General features: G+C 38.9%; 1 protein-coding gene across 8 annotated transcripts in view; it reads left to right on the top strand.

Moving 5' to 3' along the window:
* PPFIBP1 (PPFIA binding protein 1) overlaps positions 1–12276 on the top strand; it is a 197129-nt gene that overhangs the window by 112560 nt on the left and 72293 nt on the right. The gene's annotated exons all lie outside the window — the stretch shown is intronic.

Below are 12276 nucleotides of genomic sequence, written 5' to 3'. Positions count from 1 at the left end.
CTATAGAGTTCAACCACTTATTTGTTAATGGTTTCTTGCCATTAGAATGTATGCCTCCTCAGAGCACCAACCTTTTATTTACTTTTTTTCTTTCTCCATTTTCTTTCTTTTTCTTTACTGCTATACCCTCCTCCCTTAGAATAGTGCCTGATATGTTATGTGTGTGTGAGTCCACAGTCGTGTCTGACTCTTTGCAACCCCTGGACTGTAACCCGCCAGACGGCTCTGTCAGTGGGATTCTCCAAGGCAAGAATGCTATAGTGGGTTGCCGTTTCCTGCTCCAGGGGATCTTCCCGACCCAGGGATCAAACCCTCATCTCCTGTGTCTCCTGCATTGGCTGGTGGATTCTTTACCACTGAGCCACCTGGAAAGTCCTCTGATATATGTTGTCAGTAAATATTGTTCTATTAATGAGAAAATGTGCAAATAGGAAAGGGGTTGGGGCAGAGGTCCGCTAACTTTTCCTGTAAAAAGGCCGGATGGTAAATATTTTAGGCTTTGTCTTTATAGCTGTTCAAATCTGCTGTTGTAGCATGAAAGCGGCCTAAAGGATTACAGAAACAAATGAGTGTGACTGTGTTCAGGGAAACTTTATTTACAAAAGCAGGCAGAGGGCCAGATTTGGCTTATGGGCTATAGTTTGCTAACCCGTGGGCTGGGAAATAAATTTTGGCTTTGCTTTTATTTATTCGTTATCTATCTATCTGCCCTGGGTCTTAGTTGCAGCACGTGGAATCTTTAGTTGTTGCGTGTGGAGTCTAGTTTCCCGAACAGAGATCAAACCTGGGCCGCCTGCATTGGGTGTGTTGCTTTCCTCATTTTCATCATCCCTCCCTTAAGCAAATCTCCCACTGCAGCGATTAGTGCTAGTCACACAACCCTGAAGTATTAGTAATTTGAAAAGCATTATATTACCTCTTATCACTTGGCTCAGTTCAGTTCATTTGCTCAGTCATGTCCAGCTCTTTGTGACCCCATGGACTGCAGCACGCCAGGCTTGTCGTCGCCGACTCCCGGAGCTGGCTCAAACTCATGTCCATTGAGTCGGTGATGCCATCCAACTGTCTCATCCTCACTTGTCCCCTTCTTGTGCCTTCAATCTTTGATCAATTACTTGGCTCAGTCTTCATTAATTGTACACAGTTTCCATATGTCTTATGTTTTTAAAACTTTTAATTTTGTATTGGGGTAATCTCTTAACAGTGAATAACAGTGTTAAAAATATATTTTATACTTTCAACTGTAAAATTTCAGGGCTCTGGTTTTCCGTTTTTTTTCTACAACAGCTGGAGACATATCTGTACTGCTGATTATGGCCAGAGGCCTGTATGCTATAAAGGAAAAAAATGATTACATTCTATTTTTCATACAGCTAAGAATGTAACTGCCACTCAGTTGAAATAGAAAAACAATAGAAATTACCTATTAGACAAACAGCTTAGTTTTAAAAATTATTATAGTCTTATTTCTGTATAAAACTATTCCCTAGCCCACAGTTTTTACCACTCTTCCTGGTATGCTGGTAAGATTCTTCCACTTTAAAATTAAAAAAAAAAAATTTTTTTTTTAGCCATGTTGTTTGAAATGACAGTTTGTGAAATCTTAGTGAAAAATATAATAGCTTTTATTGCTTTATTAAAACAGAGATGATCAGGATACGTTATCTGTGGCTGTGATGCTTTGTAATTAGACATGTAAGTGGTTCCTTACAGGTGTACATTGGAGATACTGTGAGTTTAGTTCCAAACCATTGCATTAGAGCAAATATCGAAATAAAGTGAGTCACAGAATTTTTTTTGTCTCCCAGTGCATATGAAAATTATGTTTACACTATATTGTAGTGTAGTAGACTATAGTCTAAGTGTGTAGGAGCATTTTGTCTAAAAAACACAATGTACATACATTAAGAAGCACTTTATTGCTGACAATGCTGTCATCCGAGCCTTCTAGCCAATCGTCATGTTTGTGCTGGTGGAGGGTCTTGCCTCAGTGAGATGTTGATGGGTGCTGACTGATCAGGTGGTAGATGGTAAAGGTCGGGGTGGCTGTGGCAATTTCTTAAAATAAGACAACAGTGAAGTTTGCCTCATCAGTTGTCTCTTCTTTCCGTAAATGGTTTCTCTATACCATGCAATGCTGTTTGATAGCATGTTAACCTCAGTAGAATCCTTTTTGAAATTGAAGTCAATCCTCTCAAACCCTGCCACTGCTTTATCAACTCAGTTTATGTAATATTCTCAGTACTTTGTTGTCATTTCAACAATATCCACAGCATCTTTACCAGGAGCAGATTCTATCTCAAAAAGCCACTTATTTGCTCATCTATAAGAAGCAGCCCCTTATCTCTTCATGTTTTATCATGAGATTGCAGCAATTTAATCATATCTTCAGGTTCTACTTCTGATTCTAGTTTCTCTTGCTGTTTCTACCACATCTGCAGTGACTTCCTGCACTAAGTCTTGAATCCCTCAAAGTCATCCAGGAGGATTGGAATCAGCTTCTTCCAAACTCTTCTGAATGTTGATGTTTTGACCTCTTTCCGTGAATTATGAATTATGAATATTATTAATGGCATCTAGAATGGTGAATATCTCCAGAAGGTTTTCAATTTAATTTGCCCAGATCCATCCCAGAAATCACTGTCTGTGGCAGCTTTATAAGCTTATGAAATGTGTTTCTTAAATAATAAGGCTTGAAAGTCAAAATGACTCCTTGATACGTGGGCTGCAGAATGGATGCTTTGTTATGGAAGCAACGTTAATCTCATTGTACATCTCCATCAGAATTCTTGGGTGACCAGGTGTGCTATCAAGGAAGAGTAATATCTTTAAAGGAATCTTTTTCTCGAGAATGGGCTGAAGAATGAATCTCAAGAATGGGCTTAGACTATTCGGTGCAACATGCTGTAAATAAATGTGCTGTCATCTAGACTTTGTTGTACTATTGATAAAGCATAGGCAGAGCTGACTTAGCATAATTCTGAAGGACCCTAGGACTTTCAGAATGGTAAGTGAACATTAGTCTACACTTACAGTCCCCAGCTGCTTTAGCTCTTAGAAAGAAAGTCTTCTGAAGCTTTGAAGCCAGGCGTTGGCTGCTTTTCTCTATCTATGAAAATCTTAAATGCCATCTTTTTCTAATAGAAAGCTGTTTCATCTTCATTAGTGTTGTATAGTGTAGCCACTTTCATTAATGATCAGAGCTGGATCTTCTGGATAAAACTTGCTGCGGCTTCTCCATCAGCACGTGCTGCTTCACCTTGCACTGGTATGTTATAGAAAGGGCTTCTTTCCTTCAGCCTCTGCTAGCTTCAGACTGAAATTCTGCAGTTCCTCACCTCTCAGCCTTCGTAGAACTGAAGAGAGTTAGGACCTTGCTCTGTCAGACTTTGGCTTAAGGAAATGTGGCTGTTTTGATCTTCTATCCAGACCACTGCAGCTTCCTCCGTATCAGTCAGCAATAGGGCTCTTTCACTTTCTTATCATTCATGTGTACACTGAAGTAGCACTTTTAATTTCCTTCAGGAAGTTTTCCTCTGCATTCACAACTTGGCTGTTTGTCACAAGAGGCCTCGCTTCCAGCTTATCTTGGCTCTCAACATGCCTTCCTCACTGAGCTTAATCATTTCTTGCCTTTGATTTGAAGTGAGAGAGATGCGACTCTTCTTTTTGTGAACATTTACAGGTCACTGTAGTTATTGTCTGGCCTGATTCCAATATTGTTGTGTCTTAGGAAATAGGGAGCCTTAAGGAGGAGAGAGAGATGGGGGAAAGGCCCGTCGGTGGAGCAGTCAGAACACACACAGCAGTTGCCAGTTATGTTTTCCATGTTACACGGATGCAGTTCATGGTGGCCCCAAAGCAAGTCTGATAGCAGCGTTGCGGGCCACTGTGGAAAGATTTGAAATATTGCTAGAATTACCAGAATGTTACACAGAGGCATGAAATGAGCAAATGCTGTTGGAAAAATGGTGCTGATAGACTTGCTCTTTGCAGAGGTGCCACAGACCTCCAGTCTGTAAAAAAGCACAAAGCTGTTGCTATCTGTGAAGCACAATAAAAATGAAGCAAGTTAAAGAGGCATGCCTGTGTATGACTGCCATTGATGTTACTCTAACACAAATGTGTTTTTTGTTTCACGTCTTCTGAATTTAACCATATAGCATCGTTGTCAGTGCTAACACTTTTCTACTTTCCGTTTAGTTATTTTAGCCATTTGACGTGTTTGGAAAGAGAACAAACCTGAACTATTCTCCCTACTTGTCGGAGTCCTCTTGCCAATGCGTCACTCCTTCTGTCTGTGGTCTGCGGCCACAGTTCTTGTTTAAAGTCCTGTGTGCACACCTGTCCCCCAGACCCCCACCCAGTGTGTCCTTCATAGCAGTGCTTCTCCGGCCATCTCTGGTGAAGATGAAGGTTGTTTTTTTGTTGTTGTTTTCTTATTTCCAGTCCATCATGGATTGATTCTTTTTTTTTTTTTTTTGTAAAATTCAGTTTGAAAATAATTGGGTTTAGCAGCAAAATTATCATGAAATTGGATATCACAGCAAGATCATGTTGCTATAAAATTTCTGAATACTAACTCTGAATTTCTGTACTTACAATAGACCAGTAACAGTTGGTGAACTAGCACCAGTTCATAGACCATGTTTTAAATAGCACCAGTTAGGAGAGAGAGGGGCTTCACTGGTGGCTCAGAAGGTAAAGAATCTACCTGCAAAGAGAAATAAGTAATTTTCAAGTGTTTTTGACCCAATGTAAGATATACTATCTTATCTCATGATGCAGTACATATGCATGTATGTCCCCATACACACACACACACACACGCACGCACGCACGCACACACACACACATACACACACACACACACACACAGAGAAACCACTGGAATGTCAGCTCCCTAAAGGCAGAGTGATTTTTCTTTTTGCTTCTCTTTTCCACTATTGCTTCTAGGCCATGCACATGGTAGGCCTTCCATCAGTATTTGTTACAGGCAGGTATATATATAAAACAGAATCAAAAGTTTCACAAAATTATACTTTTACTTCTTGTGAGACATTTTGATGTCTTCTATTTTATTAAAATAAATGTTGATGATAAGACTAAACTTTTTCACTACCTTTTAGTCTGAGGGTTTATAACACACTTCTTCAGAGGCTGCCCACGTATAGGCCCCTTGTCCATCCCCTCCCTTTTGGAGCTTTGAGTAGCTGTTATCCATCCCTACCCTCCTCAGGAGTATGAGTCTGGGTCTCATGTACCCCAGAGCTGCTTTCCTCTGAACCAACTGAGGCCAGGGTGGTAGACCTGGGTGGGAAAATAGGAGAGAGATGAGTCACGAGGTTATAAGACCTAAAATGAAGAGATTAGAGTGGGTGAAAAAATTAGAAGTTGAAACCTGCTCAGGCCCCAAATAGTTCGCCATCATACAGGAAACAAAGTTTATAGACTTAAAGGAATAACATCATTCCACAGTAGCACAGTAAACTTGGTTCATCTACCTCCTGAAAAGCATGACCATTCATTTTGTGAGATTGTAGTTAACAAGGGTGATAGTAGTGATAAAATTTATCAAGATTTTTCTTAAAAGTTAAAGTGAGAAGATAGTTTTCTGGCCTGTGCAGCTCAGAAGAAGCTCGCACTATTCCCCAAACCGGGGAGCCTAGGAGCAAGGCTAGTTCTGACGTGACAGTGTGCATGTTTGGGGGGCCCCTGGGCACGCGCATTTGTGCTGCAAGCATTTGATGTCCATAGCTTGCGACCCTGGGGATGCAGACATCAGGAATACAGTCTCTGTAATCAAGGAGCTCACAGTGCAGTCACAGAGACAGATGCTGTAAAATTAGGGCTCTTGTGACGTCATCCTGGTGGGATGTTCCTGGTGGGCTCAAGAAGGCCTTGGAGGAAAGGATGCCTGAGCTCTCTTGACAGTATGTGCCCCAGAGTATAGAAGGGATGGTTCAAGGAGAGAGGTGACAATACAGAGATAAGAGAGCAGGGTGTGTCCAGAGCAGGGTATGCTGTGCAGAGAGGCGGGCAGGAGTGGGTGTCCTGGAGGTGGTATATAATGTGGACTGGAAGCAAATGAGAGGTCAAGGTTGGTGGTCCTGGTCAAAGCTGGTGGTCCTAGTCCGGGCATAATAGCTATTTGATAGGCGCCTGTTGAATGAATGAGAAGTATACTTAGGTTTTGGACTTAAATCTCTCTTCTTGAGTGACATTGGGCAAATCCATGATTTAGTGCAGTCATCATAATAGCTAATAGGGGTAGAGTGATAAGATAGTTAGATAGCATCGTCAACTCAATAGACACAAATTTGAGCAAACTCCAGGAGATAGTGGAGGACAGAGGAGCCTGGCGGGCTACAGTCAACGGGGTGGAAAGAGTCAGACATGACTGAGTGAACAGCAGCAGCAGCAGAGAGAAATAGGACATCCTTTCAGTTTATCACAAGATCTTCAAATTTACGGACATCTAATACACGTTAGTTTTTCAAATAGCAGCATCATCCTTTTATGCAAGAAGTGAAAGATCTTGGCTTATTGTAATGAACTTTTGAAATCATCCTCCTTCTTGTTATCATTCCTAAATATTGATAGCAAAGAGTCAGAACATTCGTTTCCTTTAATTTTGTCCTGTTTTCCTTGCTGCTTTGTTTTTTTGAGTACTTAACCATTTTTCATGGCTCTTCATTTTAGTGAGCACGAGAGTAATTTTTTTCTAACACGCAGTCATTAACATGCCCTCTTTTGTGCTTTGCCTTACCTCTCTCTGTGAGAGGCTGTTCCATTTTCTGAGTGTGTGTTTGTGTTTGTGCAGGTGGTTAACATAACATGTACTTTCTTATTTGATTTGTAAATATTTGGTGAGCTCTTGGTATGCTTGAGGTTATGCTAGAAAAATAAAATATTTAAGCCAATTATATCAGGGTCAAGGGTGTTAGAAAATCCTATTGTCTGAAGACATGGGTGAAAAAGATTAAATATTTTATTATGGAAAATCTCAAATATATGAAAAAGTAGATAAAATAGTATAGTGTTACCCTATGTACTTATCACCCATCTTCAACAATTATCAAGTCATGACTAATCTTGTGTCAGCTATATCTTTACCCTTTATTCCCTTCTTTTTATTTTATTTATTTATTTTAGTTTTATCTTAATTTTTTGGTTGTGCTTTGCAGCATACAGGATCTTAGTTCCCCAACGAGGGATCAAACACAATACCCCCTGAATTGGGAGTACAGAGTCTTATCATTGGACCACCAGGAAAGTTCTCCTTCATTATTTTAAGGCAAATTCCAGATGTCATATCATTTCATCCATGAATATTTGGTCATCTCTAATGCGCCATAAATGCTAAAATAATTCCTTAATATCGCCAAATACACAATGTTCATATTTTCAGTTCTGTCATCAATATTATACTTATTTTTACAGTTTGACCAGACTTTTTACATGTGTGTTGTAACATTGACATCAGCCCCCCTGCCAACATCTCTGCTGTTCTCAGCACTTTTCCTGCCCCTCAACCCCCACTTCTTACCCTGCTGCCCTTTTCAGTTGATTCTGAATTCATTTTCTAGGGATGTTAGAGCAGACTGGAGGTGAGAGGATTTGGACTAATAATACAGTGTGGAGGAGGAAATATGTGATAATGTATACATAGCAGAGAGCCAGAAAACAAGGATTCTATGAGTCTTAAAAGTTGTAGGTATAACAACTTAGTAGTTGAAGTTTAAAGGGAGAGATTTTACTGGTTAAAACCTGAGTTGCCTCTTCAGAGCTGTTATTTTTCAGATCAAAAGTAGAAGCAGGAGGTGGGGAGAGGAGCTCTGCCCTTGTTTATCTTGTAGCCTGTCCCCAACCCGTCTGGGTGGGGCTTGGTGTTCCAGGAGGAAAGAGGACTGCTTGTGCTCTAGCACAGTGACTGAGTGGGCATCAGAATCACGTGGCAGCTCATGCCCACCCTGCTCCCAGAGTTCGGATTCCGTAGATCTTGGCCAAGGATTTACATCTGAATCAGCTCACAGCTGATGCTGTGCCACTGCTGGGCAGTCCCCACACTTTGAGAACCACTCAGCGGTCCTTCCTAGTCCAATTGTTAAGACATTTCTTTGCTAAGGTGGTATTGCTGCCTGCATGGGAAATCATCTTGTAATTGATTGGCATCCCTCGTGAGCATCTTGGGGGGAAAAATTGATGAGAGATCTTGGGTAATTTACATGAAACTATATTGTTTTCATAATGGCCACATAATAACATGGCCCTCCACCAGCCTAGTTGAATGTGTGTAAACATTCTCTCGTTCACTGAAGGGATTTCTTCTTTTAAGTGTCCTTAGCATCTGTCTCTGGGCACAGAGTTCAAAGTTCTCTTTCTAACCTAAAACATTTTACCTAAGGAAAGCTGAGAAAGTTAGGACAAATGTCATTCTCACCAAAGTTTAGAAACAGATTCTGTAGTTTTCTTACAGTCTTTCTTTCACACTTCACGGAGGGACTGCGTAGCTCTTCTGACCTGAAACATCAGTTAGTCAACAACCCTGTAAAAGTTGTGGTTTTCTGCCAACCTTTAACCACCACACCCATTGCTGGAACTTTCCCTGATATTTTACCTTACTCAAGTCTGCTCTAAATGGGTCCTGACCAAGCTTGAAATACACTCAAAATATTTCTTCATTGATATTCCTTTACCATTACTGTAAAATATGAATGTTACCTCCCGGAGCTTGCTTTTCCAAAACTTTTCTGAACTCCTTTTCATTAAGCCATTAGAATAGGAAACTACTAGACTGAGGACTCCTTAAAGCAGAACTGATCTCTGTTTACATCACCCAATACTAAGGGCTTTCTCCAGTTTGAACTATGACCTTGAACCCAAACCACACTCTTTTGTTGTTGGTAGTTGTATTTTCTGGTGCCTTTTCCTTCAACAAGTCATTCAAATAAGGGTATATTAGCTATTTAGAATCCAGGGAATTATTAGATGTTAAAGTTTTTATTTTCGAAGTGGTTTTGTGCATCCAGAAGATGAAGTTGTAATCAGCAGGTTTCTGGGTAAGGAAAGAGTTCGAATATAGGAAGCTGGATAGTCTGAGTTTAATTTTAGACTTCAGGTGCATATAATTGGATTATTCATTATTCTTTATTCATGATATATTATCATACTAAGGCCTGCATATCCTACTTATATTCATCATTCATTTATTTGGTTCATTTAAAAATATTGTTTCAAAAAAATTAAAAAAATATTGTTTCATTTCTAATTTCTAACAGCCGTCTTCAACCCTAATTTTAAAAATTTGAGGTGAAGCTTACATACAGGGAAATGAACACATCTTAAATGTACAGTTGGAGGAGTTTTGACAAATGTATAAGCTTGTATATATCCATCAAGATATTGAACACAAAGTCCCCAGAATTTCCTTGAATCATTTACCACTTCCTGCAAGTAATTATTGTTCTACTTTCTATCACCATAGATTACCTATTTTTGAATTTTGCCTAAAAGGAATCACACAATACATAGTCATTTATGTCTGACTTCTTTTGCTCCAAATAATGTTATATTTATTAGTCTTTTTCACTGTGGAAGAATATTCCATTGTATTGCAGCAATATTCTATTGTATTAAGTATGTGAGGATGTCCAGGAGAATCTTCCTCTCAGAAATGTTTCTGAGAATGTAGGAAAATCTTGATATAGCATGAGATTTTCTGAAGCCTTTTATTTAAGTTTTCTTATTTTTTAAAATACTTTGACTCAGGCATAAAAATTGACATAACCTTATTAGCACAGATGCTCATGAAGTTAGGAGGCCACTCAAATAGCTCAAGCATGAACAAGTCAGACTTTTAATAAATATGGAAACTCTGTTCTTAACATTAGTACTTACCACTTTCGGTTGCTGTTCTTACTCTTCTGTATAATCCTTTAATGCCCATTTGGAATTTATTGAGACTTATTTTATGGCCTTGCATACACGCATGGCCTGGCCTAGTGTGTATAACATGTGGGTTGAAAAGAATATGTTCTGCATTTGGATGTTTTGTTCTATAAATTGAATTAGGTCAAGGTGGGTGATAGTGTCGCTAAAGTCTGTATTATTCCCTGATTTGTTTTCCTGCCTTGTCTGTCATTCCAAAAGAAGGTTGAAAAGGAGGAGCAAATGAAAGATGGGATAAACAGAAAAAAAATGGCAGGACAGTAGACTTAACTCCAACTGTATTGAGTATTAAATATAAATGGACTGAATTTGTGTAATTCTCCTTGAGTTGTATCAGTTTTTGCCTCATGTTATTTGAAGCTCTGTTATTAGTTGCAGAAACATTTGTGATGAATTGACTTTTATCATTATAAAATATCCTTCTTTCTAGTAATACTTGATAGAAAGTCACTTTTCACATATTAATATGGCCAATCCTCCTTCCCCAGGCTTATTTACTGTGTGCATAATATCTTATTTTTCATTCTTATATTTTATATGTCTTTACATTTAACCAGTCTGACAATCTTGGGCTTTTATTAAAAGTTTATTCCATTTACATTTAATGTAATAGTAAATTATATGATTGAGTTTAAGTTTTGCCATTTGATTTCTTTTTCTCCCAGCACTGTTTTACCTTTGCTTCCTTCTTTTGGATTAATTGAGGATTTTATTAGTATTCTATCTCTCATCAACTCAACTGGCTTTTTACTTTGTACAGTTTGGATGGATTGTTTTATATATTCTTATCATAGCCTGCTGTGAGTTGGTATTGAGCATCTTTGTGGATAGTGTAAGAACTTTACCCTCTTCTATCCATTGAGCCAGTAAGATTGTGATTCCCTTCATAAACTCCAATCACTCTGCATCATGTGGACGGGGGAGTGCCCACAAGTGAAAAGATGTATGAATGTGACCCTCACTCATTATGCACAGTTACCTTTACTCAAGAGCTAAATTCCGCATAGATTCTACCTGTTTTTGTTTTCATTTTAGCCCATTTTGCGTTCCCATTACCATTCTGTAAGAGATTCTGTGAATTCACTTCCTTGTATAGTACTTAGTAGTGTCCATTTTTTTGCCAACTGACTGAATATAAAATGATATCACATTGCTATCTTAAATTTTTTGAGTATTAATAACATTAAGCATCTCTTCATATTTTATATTGGTGAAAGTATTTCCCTTTTGTTATATGTCTGTTCATGTCTTTACCTCTCCCATTTTTTAAATCAATTTGTAGTAATTTTATACTTGGAAACCACTGAACTACCACCTATATTTAACTAAATTTAAAGAAGTCTTTGATCTTTGAGTCTGTCATTCTTCCTGACAATTCGATTTAATTTGTGTACGCGTGTGTGTGCTCAGTCGTTCAGTCATGCTGGATTCTTTGAGACTCTCTGGACTGTAGCCTGCCAGGCTCCTTTGTCCATGGAATTTTCCAGACAAGAATACTGGGGTGGGTTGCCATTTCCTCCTCCAGGGAATCTTCCCGACCCAGGGATAGAACCTGTGTCTCCTGCATTGGCAGGCGGGTTCCTTTACCACTGAGCCATCAGGGACCTCTCCAAATTCCTGACCCCTTGCCTCCCTGAGGATAACTGCTCAAATTTTCTCCCTTAGCACCTACCACCTTTGCCATATTATGTACATATTTATTAATTGTGTTTACTGTCTTCTCCTTATTATTACATGTAGGCTGCTATGTGATAGGTATAGAGATTGAGAGTAAGCATCTATAAACTTCTATAACACTTTAATGTTTACATCATATTATATTAAACAAAGACTTGGTCTCTAATAAACTGGAAATTTTTTTAAAAAATTGGTTCTTCTCCACCATTTTGAAAAGCATCTCCTAGGTTCTCGTACCTCCGTGTCTTAGCATTTGAAAGGTTCACTGGAACAGAGAAGACATAGATAACTACCTGTCTTTCTTGAAAAAGTGTTCTTGCTCTACACAAATTAGTTACCCGCAAAGATTTAGTGGGGTGATGAGAGCTTTTCTAATGTGAGCATTATTTTATTTTTATTGGTATTCCCCGTGTTTATAGCTGAGCCTGGCATGTGTCTGTCTGTCTCTCTTATTTATAAACACACACACACACACAAATATAGATAGACAGCACCTATCTAGAGCTCTTTGAAGTTCAGCTTTAAAATGAAAGGGAATGTAGGCCACTTAATTATGTGGAATTCAAGGACCATACACTCTTTGGCTTAATCCTTCATGTTTCTTGAGTATTTAAGCCTGAAGTGTGATCATTAAATTTCTGCCCTCTC

This window comes from Muntiacus reevesi, chromosome 1 (assembly GCF_963930625.1).
Source record: "Muntiacus reevesi chromosome 1, mMunRee1.1, whole genome shotgun sequence".
Classification (NCBI taxonomy): Eukaryota; Metazoa; Chordata; class Mammalia; order Artiodactyla; family Cervidae; genus Muntiacus; species Muntiacus reevesi.
Note: the sequence above shows the minus strand (reverse complement) of the source record. Positions and strands in the feature narration are given on the sequence as shown.